Raw genomic sequence first — 19,556 nt, 5'->3', positions numbered from 1 at the left:
TTCTTGTTGCTCAAATGGGTGTAAAAGCTGATATTTATATGTTTCCTTCATCTACATTGCTTGATTTTGCTAGAAAAAAAGTGTCACTCATAGTAGTCTCGGGTTAAATAAATTCACTTTATACACTGCAGGCACAGAGATACTGGTGCTCAGCTAAGCACCACGTCTGCGGATCCCATCATGATGTGGCTCCCAGTGAAGACGCCCAAACTGTGCCTCCACCTCTGCTTCTGTACAGAAATTACTTCAGCTGGAAATGGGAGGAAGTAGTAGTAATGTGTAGAAACAGACCATGAAGCAAGACTCCACATGCTGAAAGCTTACTGATAGTTCTGATCTGTGCATGATTGTGCACACTAGGGGTCCTAAGACTCAGAATAGCCTGGTGCAGAGGAGGAATTCCCCTTTGGAAATAGGGTTTCTGACCATGGGAAGTGTAGTCCACTTTAATCTCGCTACATGTAACTTGCCCCATACTACTCACCATACTACACACTACTATATGGTGAGAGACAACTCATAACTGCCACCCACAGCCGGCGCTAAGTGTTTAGCAAAAAAAGAGTCAACCTGGTGTATTCAACTGTGTAGCCTTTGACCGTGTCATGTATGTGCATGTAACATGCATGATTGAGATAACTATTAGCGGCAATACTACGTGTCTCTCGGACATCTTTCAAGTGCTCGCCGTCCTTTTTCCCCAACACCCCCCCCCCCCCCCAAGGGGCGGCAATCTGAGGGATAGCCCCGGGCGCCACAAGCTCTAGCTACGCCCCTGGGTGTCGAAGGATGTGTTGATGATGTCTCGCAGGTGGGGTGCGATGACAGCGTCGGCCTTGTTGAAGACGTGGTGCGGGCAGGGGTCGGTCGGTGATCCGGAGTGGATGGAGTTCATCGTGCGGATGGTGTCTTCGGTGCTGATCGGGGTCCAGGCGTGGAGGGTGGTGGTGGGGGGTGGTTGTTCGGTCATGGTGTGCGTTGGTTGGTTGTTGAAGCTGTTGTGTATGTCCGCGATCTTGTTGTGGAAGTATGAAGCGAGGGAGTTGCAGAGGTCTTGCGATGGGGTGATGTCGTTGTTTCCTGCGCTGGGGTTGGAAAGCTCTTTCACGATGTTGAAGAGTTCCTTGCAGTTGTGTGCGTTGTTGTCCAACCGGTCCTTGAATGCTGTTTTCTTGGCGGCGCGGATCAGCTGGTGGTGTTTCCGGGTGGCAAGTTTGAAGGAGGTCCTGTTGTCCGGTGTCGGTTCCCTTCTCCAGACTTTCTCGAGGGCTCGGCAGTTCTTCTTGGAGCTCTTGAGTTCGTTGGTGAACCATGGGGCCTTCTTGCTGCCGGGTCTGCTAGGCGGGGTCCTCAGTGGGGCGAGTTCGTCCGCGCAGTTGCTGATCCACTTCGTGAGGTTGTCGGCGGCCTGGCTGGGGTTCGCTGAGCTGGCAGGAGGGTGCTGGCTCAGGGAGGTGGCGAGCTGGTCTGCTGTGATCTTGTTCCAGCTTCTGCGGGCGGCCTGTTGCTGGTGTTGGTGGGTCATCGTTCTCTTGAAGGTGAAGTGGACGCAGCTGTGGTCCGTCCATTGAAGCTCTGTGGCGTGGCTGAAGTCGATGTCTGTGCTGGAAGAGAAGACTGCGTCGAGTGTGTGTCCGGCGAGGTGGGTGGGGGTGGACACCAGTTGCTTGAGTCCCAGGTTGGCGAGGTTGGCGAGCAGGGTGCTGGTGTTGCGGTCGTTGTTGTTCTCCAGATGGAAGTTGAGGTCTCCCAGGAGGATGTAGTCAGCGGAGGGGAGGGCATGCGGGCTGACGAAGTCGGCGATGTCCTCGCTGAATTGGGTGCGTGGTCCAGGGGGTCGGTAGATCAGGGTGCCTCTGAGGGTGGTGTTCGGGTTGGTGTGGATCTGGAAATGCAGGTGTTCGGCGCTGGTCAGGGTGTTGTCGGTGCTGGTCGTGAGACGGATGGTGCTCCTGTGGATGATGGCGATGCCTCCTCCCATCTGGTTGGCGTTTCGGTCCCTCCGGACGATCTTGTAGCCCTCTGGGATAGCGATGGCGATGTCGGGAGCTGAAGAGGCGTTCATCCAGGTCTCCGTGAGGAAGGCAACGTCAGGGGCTGTGGCGTCTAGAAGGTTCCAGAGTTCGATGGCGTGTCTGTGGACGGAGCGGGTGTTGAGCAGGATGCACTTGAGGTGGGTGCTGCTGGTGTTCGACTTGGCGGGTGCTGGTGCGAGGCTGGTCCGGATGCAGGTGAACTTGCAGGCGTGGCAGCTGAAAGGTCCGTGGGTACGTCGTGGAGTGGCTTGATGGCATTCTGGGAGTCGGCCGGTGTTGAGAGCGGTGAGGGTGGCGGCAGAGTACGTCAGGCGGGTCGGTCGGGGTCCTCGTGGGCCAGGGGTCCTGGCACTGGGCGCGGTCCAGGCGCGGACGGGCGCAGACGGGCTTACCTTTGGCGCGCCTTCGGTGCACAATCGGCGCGCCCTCTGCGCGTGACCGCTGCGCGTTCGCACGGTCGCCATTTAAGGCGAAGTGCGCGGGTGGGCGGAGCAGCTGGGAGGCGGGAGCGGGGAGGGTACAGAATAGAAAAAGGGTCGGGGAAAAGCGGTGGTGGCGGGAAGGGAGGGCGGAGGGCGGCGAGGTAGGCGGACAACAAGGAAGGAAACCAAAACACAGGCAAAATGAAATTAAAAAATACAGGCACAAATTACAGACAAAATAAGGCAAAAACAACCGCAGCGGAGGCAGCCGGCAACCGGCAAACGAGGCAGCAGCGAGGCAGAGGGCAGGCAAGGGGCACACGCAGCAGCTGGTGGCCGTGCGGCGCGGGGGTGTCCTACAAAAGCCATGTCCTTCCCAGAACGGAATCAAGCATCCGAGGACCAGATCTTTGGACTGGGATGAATGTGTGACATTGATCCACATTCGGTCCATCACCTGTTTTGTTTGCAATTGCCGCCATAAGTGCGCTGGGGATGCCCAGACGTGGGTCCCAGGCACTCCACACCACTGGAGTCAAGCTAGCCGGACTGATGAGAGGTGTTACCTCGAAACCGGTCCGGTCCTCGGATGCTTGATTCCGTTCTGGGAAGGACATGGCTTTTGTAGTTCAGACTGGACTGTTCCCATGGGGCACAGGGTCAGAGCTGATTTGCATATCGCCATTGTCTAACCCAGGGTGGTGTGGAGTGCAAAAAAACGATGGATTTGGGCCCAGATCTTCGGACTGGGGTGAATGTGTGACATTGATCCACATTCGGTCCATCACCTGTTTTGTTTGCATTTACAATGCGGCTCACCATGGGGCAAAAACGGCACAGATGCGTGACGCATCTGTGCCGTAAAAGTGACGCATTGCTGGAGTTGCGTCGCAATCGCGACGCAGCTCGAGCAAGGCTCGGGGATGCCCCATCTTTATAATGCTGCGTCAAGACCTACGCCTGCTTCAAGCAGGCGCAGGGTTTTGACGCAGCATTGGCCTGAAAGTGAGTGAGTGAAATCTTATAGATTTCACTCAGCCACTTTTGCGAAGCGCACCTGCCCCGGAACGCCCACCCTGCGCCGGAACGCCCACAAGCGGCGCAGGGTTTTACAACGTGACGCATCTGCCTAGATGCGTCACGTTGTAAATCGGTTGTAGGGATGCGCCACGTTTATGCCGCAGTTGCGTGACGCAAACGTGGCGCATTCCCAACATAAATCTGCCCCTCAATCTCTAGGAGATTGTACAGCTCAGCGAGCTGAACTACAAGCATTCAAGATGTGCTTGAAAATATTGATCACGAATTCCCCACACTCATAGTGTGCGATTCGTATTATTGCATTCAATCTTACAATGAATACTTGCAGAACTGGGTTGAAAACGGTTACAAAGATGCAAAAGTTGGCACAATCAAGCATAAGTTGCTTTGGGAACAAGTAGTTCAGTTACAACAAGAACTACAAAAAGTTCACGTGATCCATACACTGAGTCATCAACATGATGGCGTTCACGTTTCAGGGAATTCATTGACTGATGAAGCCGCGAAGGCAGCTGTGCAAACGGCTTCCGTAGCTGTAATCACTCATTCAAAAACAAAAATAGAAGGCGGAATAATTCTAGCTGTCAATGCGACAAGCAAAGGCAGCAGTGCAGAGCTACCTCAAAACTATCCACTCAAATATCCATACATAATTGATGCAAACTCCATTCCATTTGCTCGAATTCCTGGAGTGGGGGATGGAGTAATTCCAAACAGGAAACGTAGAGTGGCTTTGATACATGAAGCACATTTGGGAGCGGGTCTGATACATCAGGGGATCTCTAAATCTATACTAGAATTAAAAGAGACGTACTGGTGGCCAGGGATGAATGGTCACATTCACACATTTGCAATTAATTGCCATGACTGCAACAGAGATCGCAGCAGAGAACACCACCAGATACCTGACTATAGTGTAGCCATCCCAGTACAGATACCATTGTTAGAAAGCATTAGACTTTCTACACGCAGACGCCAATATGGAGTGATGCGGTCCCATAAATATTAAGACAAGATTCATTTGGATGTGGCCTCAGCGCTCGGCTGACGCTCGAACTGTTATAAAAGATTTGCGAGTCTTTATCAGCACATACGCAGTCCACACGCTACATTCTGACCTGGGTCCTGCGTTTATCTCTCGAGCTTACAAAGAGGCCATGGCCAACATGGGCTTTGCATTGCGGTATTGTAGTCCATTCCATCCTGAATGAAATAGTGGAGAGAAAAAACTGGGACATAAAGCAATAACAGCTAGGGTACTAGGCTCGGGTGATGGGTGGGTCAAACATCTAACAAGTGTCCAACGTAGTTATAACAATCTGCCAAGAAGTTCTCTAGGGGGTATCACTCCATATGAAATTCTTTTGGAGCTAGAATGATTGTGCAGGACCTCGATTGTCACACTTCAGTGGTGGAACAAAAACCCTTTGATATCAAAGATCGTTTGGCTGTTTTGCAGGACTTAAATGAAATAAGATCCAGACAAAGTAACGTACTCCTGAAGCCAACAACCACTGACGAGAAACCATCCATCCCAGCAAGACCTGTCTGGTCTAAAGATTGGGGATCTAGTCAGAGAAAAGATCACGGACAGGAAGGAATTTGGGCCTTCTTACAGACAACCAGTACCTGTCCTAGTCATCCATGTATCAAGAACAGTATTACTGCCGCCCATTGCTCGTAAAAAAGAGAACAAGGTTCGTGTCCATCGACCTGGTTAAACCACATCATGTGCCCAATCATAAGTAGTAGGCCAAGTGGACTCCAAAGATGTAGCAGACGCCCGAATCTGGCTACTATCCAAGAGGTTCAAACTGAGAGACTCATCACTTTTGAAGAATCTGCAGGTCGAAAAGAAGGACTATGCAACAAAGCCATGGAACTTGTACCTCTTGAGACCCAAATAACAGTTTGTCAAGAAACGCCTGTCTACAATGAAATAGCAACTGACTATACAAATGTAACAAGTGATCAAGTAGTTCCAGAGATTTCATAAAATTCTGATGCAATCCCAACAATTGACAGAACTGCCTCTGGCTATTTCATTAATTTTGATACGTTTTCAGAGGACCCCCGTGAACCTGAAACGACGCCAGCTAAAAGAACCTTCAAAGAACAAGCAACAGAACTTTTTCATCAACTGGAAAAGACTTATCTGGTTTCACCATGGATTGAACTTTGGATTGTGTTGGGTGTACTTTTTCTTCTACTTTGGTTGACTCTTGTATTTACTTTAGGAATGCTGATAAATGGAAGATATGTTAAAAAGGACACAGCAGGTAAGAGCATCAACTTACTCCTCAAGCCACAGAAATCATCTCATCGTGAACAAAGAGACTTGTCATCAGTGAACATCAAAGCCGTTCCTATACCAGGTGGTATAGCTTGGGACAGAACTGAATATGACATCCTTGGTCCGGCAGAGCTGTTGAAGATTCCACACCAATTCAAGATTTCCTTTAGTGACTTTGTTTCATCTAGTACCTTTTCTGATGATTGGGACTTCGAGACTGTTAACAATATGATGTGAGCCTTAGAAATGTCTGCAAAAATTACAAATCATGAATACTTAGAAGGTTCATCGGATTATGAACAAATGTATTGGGATAATCACTATGGTCATCATTTCTTGCATAAATCTGCAAATCATAGAAATCTATTACCTTATATCAAATGGGAACATTGTCCTACGTCATCAAAGGGTAGCTCAAAAACATTTTTTGGCAAGTTTCCATAATTTTTAAGGGTATAATGTTTCAAATCCAGAATTATTTGACTTTAAAAATGTTAATAAGACAGGAATGAAAAGCATGTTGACAAATACAAAGCAAATTTATTCTGCGGCCTTTTATTCTCAGCTGTCTACATTAGGCTTTGACTTTTAGAAAGACACCATTGAGACAAAAACGGTCTGGGGCACAAAGGCCTGGCAGGTGCAGGGATTAGAAGCTTGATTTAGAGCCTGCATCATCCCAGAGGAAATAATGTTTTTGAATGACACTGTTCAGCAGACATCTTGTCTTGGGTTAGCCAAGATAAAAGATTTAAACAACCCGTCCATACCTATACCTATGACTGATAGCAGCAACACTTCAGAGGGGGAGGTCGACGTACATACTATTTTGCTTCACAACAGAACAGATCCTGATTGGAAAAGATGGTTAATCTGGCCCACAGACACAAACAACTGTCAAGAAAGATTCCTGAATAAGACATAAGGGTTAACATTCACTAGGCCAGATCCAACATATGTTCAAAGACAGCATCCAGGGATAGTAACATCATACAGTGTAGGGAAACTGTGCCTTGAGTGGCTACGCAAGTCTACACTAAAGGAAGTAAAACACCACTTATCTTTACTTAAAGATGGCGCTGACCTGGGGGACTTCTTACAAGGACCGAAAAAAATGCATCATAAACATTTTATATATGCCGGTATCTATGCTCTATATAATGAAGCGTGGAAGATTACGCAAGCAGAGACTGCAGAACGAATATGAGAAATTGATCGTATTAATTTAGAGAAATCTCTCTCTGTAGTTGACAATGGGTTAACGACTGTCATCCAGAATATATTCTTTGGACAGCATAGTATCCTCTGCCAAAGACATACTGGAACATGACTTGGTCATGTTACAACATGGTCAGTCGCAATTACGTTCTAGCATGCTAATAGGCTGGACGTTACAAAACCTTCGTTCAGGCTATGTGTCTTGGCGTTTAATCAACACGTCATTGTTTTATGAATTTAATCTCACACATAAACAAATCAAATTGGTGCAGAGGGGAGCGGACTATAAGGTGCTGAGCATTAAAAAACTGGACAGATTGCCATTTACAGTCGCTGAAAAACCAGCTATTGAATGGTTAATACACAGTACAATCACTCTACCTGTTACAATTTTCCATTTTCAGTATTGCTTAAAACGTATACCAGCAGGCCTATATGAAAGGTTGGGTAAAGAATACATCCTGGGAATTACCTTATACACACAGATGTTGGAGTGGGGGAAAAGAAGAGTTTCTTAGTGGCAATAATTGTGAAAACGCACTAAGCGGTTCTCTCCTATGTCAGGATATAAACGTACACGGGCCTGCACTGGTTCCTCGAACAACTTGTCCTACCACGTGCAAGCATCACGAGCTGCAGTGATTGATCCAATTTTTAGGCAACTTTCTAATGGAAGTTACATTATTTTGAATGATCACAGCTGCTGTGGCATGTTGCCTGGTTTAGACTATCTCGTAACTGTGTCAGCCAAGGTCACTTGCTGTATGCAAGTATTGTTTCCAAAAACCAAGACAGACCGGGAGTCGCCGTTATGGCCTTTACTGAACATCTCTTCTATAAACTAATTGATACTTTGAGCAGAATGAAAGCCATTCTTTTACAAAAAACTGTGCCATTGACCTCGGCCAAAGAAATCTATGATCTGCAAGTCGCAAGGACTTCTGCAGAGATACACACCCTATTAACTACAAACTGCCCTGTACATTTCTCAGAAATGTTAGGTCGTATCTTAAACATGTCTGATATGAGTGGTATTGTACATGTATTTAGATGATTTTTCTGGGACTGTTAGCACCTTTTGAATCAGTCCTAGTAATATTTCCAAACTTTGTGCACTCTGTGTTTGGCAGACAGCCTCTCGCTTTGGTGCTCTCAGCAGGGATACTATTTTTGCTCATTTTTCTCCGATATGGCTAGTCAAATCACCAGCGATACCCAGATCACCATGGAAAACACTCTTCTGGCGATGAAGTGTCTTGAGCGCATAGTCCACATTTTGGGATTAACTTGTTTAAGAGAATTAAATACCACATGGTTTATGTAATTCAGACCAATCTGGCAAGATTGCATTTTACCTGTTCTACGATGCCTGCTATGTGGAAAAGAATGCATGTTAGACTACTGTCTCGCACTCCCATCAGTCATGCCAACGGATGTTGATGCTTTGCTGGACCTAGTAAAGGCCCATGCGCAGTGTTGTCCCCAGCGGCTACCCATTCTGATGACGGCATTCATTGAGATCTCACAGACGCAAACTGCTAAAGGTGAGGTACGAGAGGAAAGCGGCACACAGGTACCATCCAATTCGAACATTGCTAATGCGACCAATGCTGAAAGCGATGCTTTACATCTTTGTGCAATTAATCTTCTTAACGAGGTAATCCAACTTTCACCTTCAATGGTAGACAAATTCTTTTCAGATTTAGAAGATTTGATGTTTTCTCCAAACAATAGCACTGACTTTTTTGGCAAAAAGTAATCTGCTCATAGTAGAACTATTCATAGAGAACTAGAATTCTTTGAAAGACTTCCAAGAGACAATATTTGAGCTTGTCCACATTTAACCAGTTTATATAATCTGCTATGGAATGGTCTAGCCTAGGCTTCTTTTTCTGTATTTAAGAGCCATTTCATGAATGTATTTTTATGATTCATTCATTTTCAAATGTCCTCTATATGCTTTGAATGATCCAATGCATTAAATGCGTACAGCACAAATGCTTTTTTGTGTACAAGCAGTACCAATGCATCTTTATGTATTTTAGGTGGGTTTTAACACATCATGTTTAGATATGTTTTTTAATGTGTTTATAACTTAGTAATGTCATACATAATAAAGTGGAGTGGCTGTTGTGTGACATTTAGAGCTCTGAGTGAATTTTCCCGATTCATGCCCATATATAGGTACAATTCACATTACCCTTATATAGGCATAGAAATCAATCCTTTCTTTAGACATAGCCCATGCAGACCAAATAATGGCATGGCTACTTCCATCAGTACCAAACGTCACAACGATTTCTTGGAATATCGGCTTAAGCAGTTAGGGAACTTCCCCTTGCTTGAATATTGATTTATCCATGAACTCATGTACTTTGTAAAGAACAACTATTCATTAGGGGTTCTTTCCTGACATTATTATGCCTGACTTTACGTCAATCTATGGCATTCCTAAACACCTTCAAGGTATAAATATACCTTCACTTGCTATGGCAAACTACGGTGGTTCGGAGCAGTTCGACTATCTACTTGCCCGACGCAGCTCACTACAGCAAGTGCAGAAGGAAGCCGACCCTCCAGCTGGCGTACTGATCAAGAGGCTGCCTTTCTCTCACCGAGAATCCTGCTCCGGTGTTTCCAAGCTACCCTTGTGGGGTGTTGGGAAATCGAGTCCTGAGACAGAGATACCAGACCTCCTTCATTCTAAACCAAGGTATGGAGCTGATTAGAACCTAGAGAAACCTTTGGTAGATTCTTGGCAAAAACAACTAAACCTGTGCTACACAATACTTACTTCTTCCCGCGGGCTAGACTTAGGTTAGGTACATTGGGGTAGGCATGTTTAGAAGCACCAGTTGAATATTTTTAGTCAATGTTGTTTATGTATGTATTTTTATATGGCTTAGAAACCATACAATGCTTTTACAGTATTATTTTATAATACTATTCTCCCTGTACACATTATACTTTGCAGTCTGCTTAACGATTGTAGCAGTTCACTTCTCTTGTATGAGAAAGAAATAAACCTTTTTATTGAAAACGCCTGTCTCTCTATTTCTCTACAAACTCTGTTGAAACGAAGCATGCACGATTGACTGAGTGAAATACTTATCTATTGTTTCCGCGACTTTAGAGATATATTTCTTATTCTTGGGAAACAAAGTTGTCATGTTTATGCGGTTGTCAGAAACGAATCCATTCGTGTGAATTCAAGAAAGTTTCTAGTGACCTCTGAGCTAGCTGGCACTCACTAGTAAGTTTAGTATATTCGTGGCAACAGGAGAGGGGAGCATGACGGTCGGAAGCTAACGGCCGTGAAGGTGCTCCTCCCCCCTCGTGTATGGCGCAAACTTTGCTAGTGGTGTCCTGAGGCTGGAGTTGCGGTGTAATTGCCTCTTGGGTTCTTTTTTCGCTTGTTCTCTTGGCTCGGGTGCTTTCCTCAAGAGGCCGGTTCCTTACTTCTTGCGCGGCCCGGGGTCGGCTCGGCCTGATCCGAGAATCGTAATTGTTTGTTTTTCGTGCCCTAGAGTCTTGGTCTCTGGCGTTGTGGAGCACACTGTCGGCGTGGCTGGAGGACGGCTGGTAGCAGGAGAGAAGGCACCGAGGCCTCAGAGTACGGAGCTGCTGGCATTTAAAAAAAATAAAAAACAGCAGAAGCAGGGTCTGCATAGCTTCATCACAGTACCTGCCGCAGCACACATCAAAAGCGGAGGTCACCTAGAGCTGATCCTTGATGCGGGGAAAAGTCAGTCCGCAGGGAAACACTGCTAAATTAATCGAGGAGTGGAGAGAGCCGAGGGCGGAAGCAGCCCCCCGAACGACAGCACAAGCCTCTGAAAAACGGCAGCTGGTAGCCCTGAGGGTCAGAGTGGCGGTGATATAGGAGAACATCGGAACATGCCGCATTCGGACATTCGTGTGACCGCCATCTGAACCGGATTTTAATTTGTATTTTGGTTCTTGGTATGTGGCATCCAATATTGCATCGCGGATGGTAGGCGAGCTTCTAAAGCCGGTGTGGTGCCGGGAACTGGGTGCAGCCAGGGAGTGGCGGCGAGATCCAAGAAGACTGCCTCGGGGTCTTGGAGGACGGTCGACACAGCTGTTATATCTTGCCATCAGTGTGGTAAGGGGGACCCCTGGGAAAAACCCTGGTAAGACACCAGTAGGTGCAAATTATTGTTGCTGGAGGGGGGTAGTGAAGTGTTCCTGGTTGGCGCGCATAATATACTTAATCACTTGAGGGGTGATAGCCCTGTAGGGGGAGATAGGACTCTAATTTACCCTGCGTTAGGTTCTAGTAGTGAGGAGGGGGAGTGGGGCCCCTTTATGGAGAAAAGTGGCTGTAATGCTGTTAGTCCACACCCCACCCCTCACTACAGCATTCATTTAAGTAAACCAAATTGCCCTCTGACAGTCCCTACTACCCGGGTGGGAATTAGCCGCTACACGTTACGAAACCGCGCGGTTAGTATAGCGCCTACACTTCTGAAACCATCTGTCTCCCCACCTGTAATTCAAGTCAAAGCTACCACTCGGATAGGAAAAATAAATCAAAGCGGTGCCGACACCCCTTCGAGGTAGGGGAGAGGTAGGAAAAAGGCAAAGGCTGCTGTGTCGGTTGCACCAAGAGTTACCCCTTCATTGAAGTCCTTCTATAAAGTTCTCTCCCTATCTACTACAGACAGAGCAAAAAATATGGCCTCAAGTAGAGCTGCAATCAGCATGGGGGTGGGTGCTGATGACATTATACCAGATATGGCCCATGCTGGTGGTATTCCCACGTCCTCCCAGTCTGACCAACTGCCTCAGTTTTCTTCGTCTCCAGTTTTAAATCTGGTCCACCCAACGATACAACTTTCTAACAGTTTTTCCGCCTTGGATATACATGATATTGAGGAGGGGGTCCAGGGGGGCTCAAGGGACGATGCAAACGGGTCAAAAAAAGAAGACGGTCCCCCCTAACCAGTGAGGGCAAGCAAATAGGCTCTATGTTATCGATAGTGCCTACTTGGCGGATATCCTGTTAGGATTGAAGGAGGATATGGGGAAGAGATTCACGATATCAGAGACCAACCAGATTGCCATTCAGGCATCTTGCGAGGCGCTGGCCAAGAAAGTCGAGGAAGTTTCGCTAAGGACAGATGCCCTGGAAGCAGAGCTACCCAAGATTAAGGAAGCTATGAGTACTTCTACAGTCACTATAGATAAATTGGTGCAACAAAATCGAGAGATGAAAGATGACATCGAGAGGCTTGACAACCACTCTAGGAAGAACAATTTATAATGTTTGAATGTCCCCGAGGATGCTGAAGGGGGTGACATTAAGGCATTTGTAGTTGCACTGCTTAAGACAACAATCCTGAAGGACTCCACAGATGTGGATTTAGATTTATTAGCCGATATCCAAAGAGTACACTGTGACCCATATAGACGGAATCCTGGGAGAGAGCATCCCAGGAAGATTTTGGTGAACTTTCTGACCTACTCTATCAAAGAAAGGATTTTGTCCATGGCCCTAAAAGCAGGCTCTATAAAGTCAACTTCCTTTTCTAGTTCATTTTCCTTTACATTCCGTTCGGATATCTCCCACATAAATGCCACAAAACAATGGGAGATGGGGAAGAGACTTGAAATATTCAACTCGTTAGGTGCCCGAGCTCAGTTGAAATTTCCTGCATCACTCCGCATAATGTGGAACAACCACATGCACAACATACGCCAGATTTAAGAGGCTGATAATCTCATTGAGAAGATTAGGGCAGGTGGTAGGGCAGGCAGTAAGGGGGGAGGAGGAGAGGAGGTGCAACTTGCTGGGCGGTAGAGTTAGGTTTTTGTAGCTGTTTAAAATAGGAAAGCAGGATTAGTATTTGGAAATATTTTTTCTCACTTAGCCTAGATCATATGTTTACCTGTGAGGCGGAAGTCATCACTGCTATCGTTGAAATCTAGCGATGCATAAATATCCACTATACTAGACCATACTTGTTAACTTAGGTTTCTATAGCGCCAACTCACCTACATGTCTCTAGGCGCTCAAGACCGATGACAAACAGCAATAATTGAGAACGTAAGAGAGGCTGAAAAGGCCTATAATGCAACTTATTTGGATGGGCCAAATGCCTCCTTAAATAGAAGAGTTTTTAACAGCTTCCTGAAACGCAGGAGATTCGCTTCTCTCCGAAGTGATTCTGGTAATTTATTCCATATCTGTGGAACCAGAACTGAAAAAGATCTCCCTCCTTTAGTTTTTAGCTTGTAACGGGGGCAGACCAGTAGCTGGGAATCAGCAGACCTCAAGTCTCGTTTGGGGGTATAGACCTCCAAGCGTTCTTTAATATAGGCAGGGGCTTGCCCATAGATAGCCTTATGGGCCGTGCACAAGCTCTTAAACTCCACCCTCTGCTCAATAGGGAGCCAATGTAGCTTGAGCAGTAGAGGAGAAGCATGGGATCTTCTAGGTAGCCTGAAGATCAGACGCGCTGCATCATTCAGGACCACCTGCAATCTATTGGTCAGGATTTTAGGCAGACCTAAATAAAGGGCGTTCCCATAATCCAGCCTTGAGACGATGGTGGCAGAAACAACCATACGGAGTGCGGAAAAGGAGAGAAGAGAGGCCAACTAACGCAGCAGTCTGATCAAACCAGTACACAACCCTACTACTGAGGAAATCTGACTGGCCATTGACAAATCATTGTCAATCTTAATACAGAGACTTTTTACTTTATCACACGGTATCGGTGAGGGACCTCGTTCCTGGGGCCAATACAGGTCACTCCAGGGTGAGGCTAGGGTCGAAACCACCAGAACCTCCGTTTTTTCCGGGTTTATTTTCAACAGGTTTGCAGTCATCCATCCAACCGTATGTCTGAGAATCTTCTGGGCATTAGTCTGCGCCAGAAGCGTGTTCTCAACACTCAGTAGCAACTGGGTGTCGTCGGCGTAATTAAACACACGACAGCCCATGTTCACTAGAGAGTCAATCAACGGTTGGAGGTAGAGGTTGAATAGTAGTGGGGATAATGCAGAATACCCACCTCGGAGATAGCATCCCCCAGTTAAATCCTCTGCGTCCTGCCCGTCAGGAAGGATTGGAGCCATTGATGGGCCAAACCCCTTATCTCAAAAGTGGCCAGTCTGTCCAGTAGCAGGGAATGGCTGACAGTATCGAACGCCGCCGATAGATCTAGGAGTATCAGGGCGCTCGGTTTCTTACTGTCAGCCATACCTCTCAGCTCATCCAGCACCGAGAGCATCACCAACTCGGTGCTGTGGTGTGCACGAAACCCTGCCTGACGCTCTTGGAGTAGATGGTGTGACTCCAGGAATACGGAAAGGGACTCCAGCACATGTTGCTCCAAAACCTTGGACAGAAAAGGCCGTTGGGATATCGGCCTGTAGTTTTTTAAAATAGCCGGGTCGGCTCCAGATTTCTTTAACAGAGGCTTAGCACGAGCCTCTTTGAGACTCGATGGTAAATGGCCAGTCTCCATTGAGCTGTTGAGAAGGGAGATAACATGGTCTTCTAAGATAGGACGCGCCAGACGAAAAACCCTAGGGGGACACGGGTCCGCCGGGGAGCCTGACTTGGTTTTGTTCATAAGCTGCTCAAGACTTAGAGAGTCTATCTCGGGAAACCTTGAAATAGAAGCTTCCGATGGGATTTGAGCTTCCTGTGATGGAAAAGGGCCCTTCAGGGCGCTGTTCTTAATCTCAGAAAGGATAATATCCACCTTCTCAAGAAAAAAGCTTTGAAAACTATCAACATTTATTGTTGTTTCCATCATTTCTGGTTTTTTACTCAACTCAGTTAAGATTTTAAACGTTTCCTTCTGAATGTTCTCGGCCTGATTTATACGGGTTTCATAAAATTCTGCTTTTGTTGCCATAATCAGTTTTCTATATGAATGAAGTGAAATTTTATATTGTTCCCGATCCATCCCGTCTTTTGTTCTCCTCTTAGTCCTTTCTAGAAGGCGGAGTTTCTTTTTGTGGTCCCTCAGGAGCGGGGTGAACCATGGAGGACCTTTTCCTACTCCTTTTGCTTTTTGTAATCTCTCAGGTGCTATCTGGTCGATCGCCTGACTCAGATTCCGCGTTATATCCTTATAGTCCTGTTCTACCCCACTAGAAGCTAATGATTGGACACGATCAGGAAGACTACTGATCAAGGATTGTGAATCAACTTTTATCCACTGCCGGACTTTTTTCAGTTTTGGAGGTTTTTGGGACGGATAGCCTACAATTGGGATCTCACAGTTCACCAAGTGATGGTCCGACCAGATACAGGGTACAATGTCCACAAGGTTTACCTTACACGGGGGAGGGGGGAGTTACCTGTCTAAGACCTTATGCTCAAGAAGAAAGGGAGGGTTCCCCAGGGAGGATGGGGGGAACGGGGGGAGGTTGGGGTGGGATGGGGTGCACGGGTGGGGTAGCAAGGGGAAAAAAGAAAAAAGAGTCCTCAATTCATCTTAATGCACTAGAGATTTTCATTCAACAGATGGGCGTATGGGTGGCGGTTTAAGGAGTGGGGGATGGAGACCATGAATGGCTTGTAATAAGATACCCCTTATATCCTGGAATGTGAATGGGCTTCGGTGCCCCCGGAGAAGGAGATTGATACTGAGTTTCTTGGAACAATCCTCGGCCAGAGTTATCCTCCTCCAAGAAACTCACCTAAGTCACACGGAGAGTAAAGAGATTTTTGACAAACTCAGATGGTTAGGTTCATTCTGTTGTTCAGGACAGACGGGGGCAAATAAGGGGGTTGCAATTTTGATTACGGCCGGGATTGGGGCATCTATAAAGTCAATGTTAACAGATCAATTGTGTAGATGGGTTTTGGCGCAGGTTGATTTGAGTGGGAACGAACAAACAATTGTTTCTTATTATGGGCCAAATATAGATGATCCTACCTGTTTACTCAGAGTTTAGTCTAACATAGGGGGGGCTACCTCCCCTGTGGTTATTGGGGGAGATTTCAACATCCTTCTCGATCCTAGACAAGACTGATCCAATTATAGTCGCCATGTTGTTGCCCCATGTTCCTGCCGAGCTATGGTCAATATGATGCACGAGTTAGGCCTCATTGATGCCTGGAAGATCAAGAGGGGGCGGTACCCGGCTTCACCTATTTCAGTAAAAAACACGGACATGCGTCAAGATTAGACTATGTCCTAGTCGATAGGTTAAATTTAGAGGCTTTGGCCAATATAAAAATACGCCCCAGCATTCTATCTGACCATGCTCCTATTTTGTTCACACTTTTGATTGGGAGGTCAAGTTCTATCACAACACCTAGATCAGAGGTCTTCAAACTTTTGAAGGTTGAGCCCCCCCAGCTGAATTTTTGTAAATGTTGGGCCCCCCCACCACCTGACAGAAATTTCTGGAATCTGGTACACTACATAATTGACCGCCACCCGCATATCCCTGGCCATATCCGGCAAATAATGTTCAACCCAATGAGTGTTTCCTCCTTCTCCATGAATTCCCTCACTACCACTCACCAACAATGCACCTCATCTCTCTATAGCACCTTTCTGGCAAACATATACATTTTTTTATAGTGCTACTCATAGTTTCATCATACTCAAGGGCTTATGTACAATCACCTATAGACACCACACCGTCACTTTTTACGACGTTGTGGTGGTGATAGGGGCATTGCCGTATTTACACGGCAGAGTTAAGCCACTTAACTTGGCTTAATGCTGCCTTGTAAATACGGCCCTCTTTCATACTATGCTTAGCGTGAAATGGTGGGTAGTGGGTGTTGCAGTGGGCGTTCCACTGCAACAAGCACTGATTTTGATGTTGCACCCTATTTACAAGGGCAGCGTAAAAATGAGGCAGCGTTAAAATTAAGAACAGGGAAAACCTGCTCTTAAGCTGGTGAAAGTAGGAGAAATGCATTATTTCTCCTCATTTTTCATTCATCCATGTGTGCTGCCTTGTATTTGTACTCTTTAAAAAAAATCCATTTTGTGATGTCTGTGTGTGCTGCATTAAGCAGCACACATGGAAGTGAGACAAATGGCATTTAAAGATTGTTTATGTACAGGAAGGTCCCCCTCCTGAACATAAACAATATTTTCCCTGCACCCAGACACCCTTGAACTATGGTGCAATGGTGTCTGCGTTGGCACTACACTGTTAAGGGGAAACGCAAGGCTGCACCATATTGTTGTATAGTGCAGCCTTCCGTTTCTGAAGTGGCGGAGAGATGTTTTAACCCATGACTGCTAAACGCCTCACTCCGCAACTTCCTTGAACATATGCCCCTCAGTTCTTTGATCTGCATGGTACACCTTCTTTGTAGCAGGCACATTAACCCTCTGTGGTGTGAGGGTGGCAGGAGTGCTCATGTGAGTGCACAGTGAGGTATGCGACAGTGTGAGAGTAGGGTAAGTGGAGTGACTGCAGGGTGACTGAGCTGACCATATGAATTTGGTGTGCATGTTAGTGCAGAGTAGGACTAATGAATGCATGGTTAGTGATGGGCTTGTTTAAGTGAGATTGCAATTTGAGCAGTGAGGGGGCCAGGTGAGTGAAGTGTCACATGAGTGCAGGGTGGGTAATGTGCTTGTGTGGCTGCAGGTTGAGGTACAGGGAAAACTGCGAAAGTGCATTGTGAGAGCAGCGTGATCACTGAGTGCAGGGTGAATGGTGTGAGTGCATGGGGGTCAGAATGAGGGAATTGTTATCGCTGTAAGTGCAGGGTGAGCATGAAAGTGAAGGGCGAGAATGAGGAGCAAGTTGTCTGAATGCAGGGTACATTCCCAGACACTTGCAGTAAATAGTTGCAAAATAGTTGCTTTCAGTTTTAGAAAAGGGGGCTCCTTACCTCCCACTGCAGCTAAAGCATTTCAGCTGTAGGAATTAACCAGGATAGCCCCCCCCCCCCAAACATAGCTGCCAAGGTTTCAGATTGCTATGTGTGACATTTTCAGTGTAATTATGAGTGACATTTCAAGGACTATGAGTGACAATTTCTCGCAGGCAAACTCAAGCAGTGAAGACGAGGGAAACATACATATCAGAAATGACACCCATGTGAGCAACAAAGAACTCTAAGACGAGTCACATTATAAACCACAAGCTGTATTACTGAGCGGTGCACCCCGGTCCTGAATATTGCCCACTGCTTGCCAAGCCCCGCTGGTGGCCCCATCACACCAGTTGCAGCCTGTCACACAGAGGTACCCGGCATGCTCTTCTGACTCTGTGTTGCTTTGCGCGCTGAAAAGTTACGTTGGCAAGCACCACAGTGGCTCTCACAGACATCTGACCCAAAACAGGTTAGTGGAAGCAACTACTAACACAGCTTACTGTCAGTGAGAAGACAGACTGCTATGTAATGTACAGTTCTCAGCTGTTACAGGGCAGACAGGCGGCAGCTCTGAAGATGATCATAACTGAGGCACATGAAAAAAAAATAACTGTCAGGGGTGTTGCCAAGCAGGCCTGCGCAAATTAAATAAAACAAGAAAAATAAAGATGCGCAGTGAAATTCGTCCCAAAGCTGAAACCTGCTCTCCATGCAAACTTCTCAGGAAAGATCTGCTCAACGAGTCCCCAGGAGGCCTCTGCAACACGTTATGAGATTCCTTGCATTTTGATGTGAAACAGAGCCCGCACGCTGCAGAGATGAACAGAGGCGGCTCTATCCCCTCTCCAACCATATGGTTCACCTTTGTCTTCAGAAGGGCAGTTTAAACCCTTTATCAGTGCTGCACCCTCCCACAATAATTCCGTTTCATTTACACCTGTGCTTAGTCCCTTTAAGGCGGATTGCATGGCTGAAAAAGAAATCTAGTATTGTTAATGAGGCTTTAATAGTTTTCACCCCTTCTTCGGGCCCCTGCAGCTTCACTCTGTCGTCTGTTTCTTTAATCAGTGGAGGACAAAGGGGAGATTTACGGCGGACGACGCGCCCCCCCCTGAGACGGTGGCGGGCCCCCCAGGGGGGCGCGCCCCACAGATTGAAGAACTCTGACCTAGATGGACTCTAAAAAGGACCGTACTGAACAATCAGGATATAGTCACTGCAGTCAATATATCTATCAGTAACTACTTCTCAGATAATATCGATTCTGCTCCATCTGAGTTTGTTTGGGATGCTTATAAAGCCCATGTCCGCGGCCAGATTCAAGTAACAGGGAAGAGGCAGTGAAATTCAAAAATCTGGAAGATAAAATCTCCTTTTTAGAGGCTAAAAGACAGAATGCCCATATAGATAGCTTATTACAGGTCTTGACAGAATTGGAGCACCTCCGCTTGGAATATCGTGAGTTGCTAGACCTAAAAGTCAAGGCACTTTGGGCGGTACGTGCCATGGAAAATTACGAATATGGAGAAAAAGCTGGGGCAATTCTGGCCAGTAAAATGAAAGCAGAACGGGTGAGAAATAACATAAATAGCCTAATTATTGATGATCTGGGAACCATATCATGCCATCAGGAGGATATGGAGAAACATCTGATCTCCCTGTTCTCTAAACTCTATGACGAGGAGGGAGCATCGCCTGGCTCTGTCAAT

Source organism: Lissotriton vulgaris, chromosome 1_1, assembly GCF_964263255.1.
Source record: "Lissotriton vulgaris chromosome 1_1, aLisVul1.2, whole genome shotgun sequence".
In the NCBI taxonomy this organism is placed as follows: domain Eukaryota; kingdom Metazoa; phylum Chordata; class Amphibia; order Caudata; family Salamandridae; genus Lissotriton; species Lissotriton vulgaris.
The sequence above is the reverse complement of the archived record's forward strand: the minus strand, read 5'-3'. Positions refer to the sequence as shown.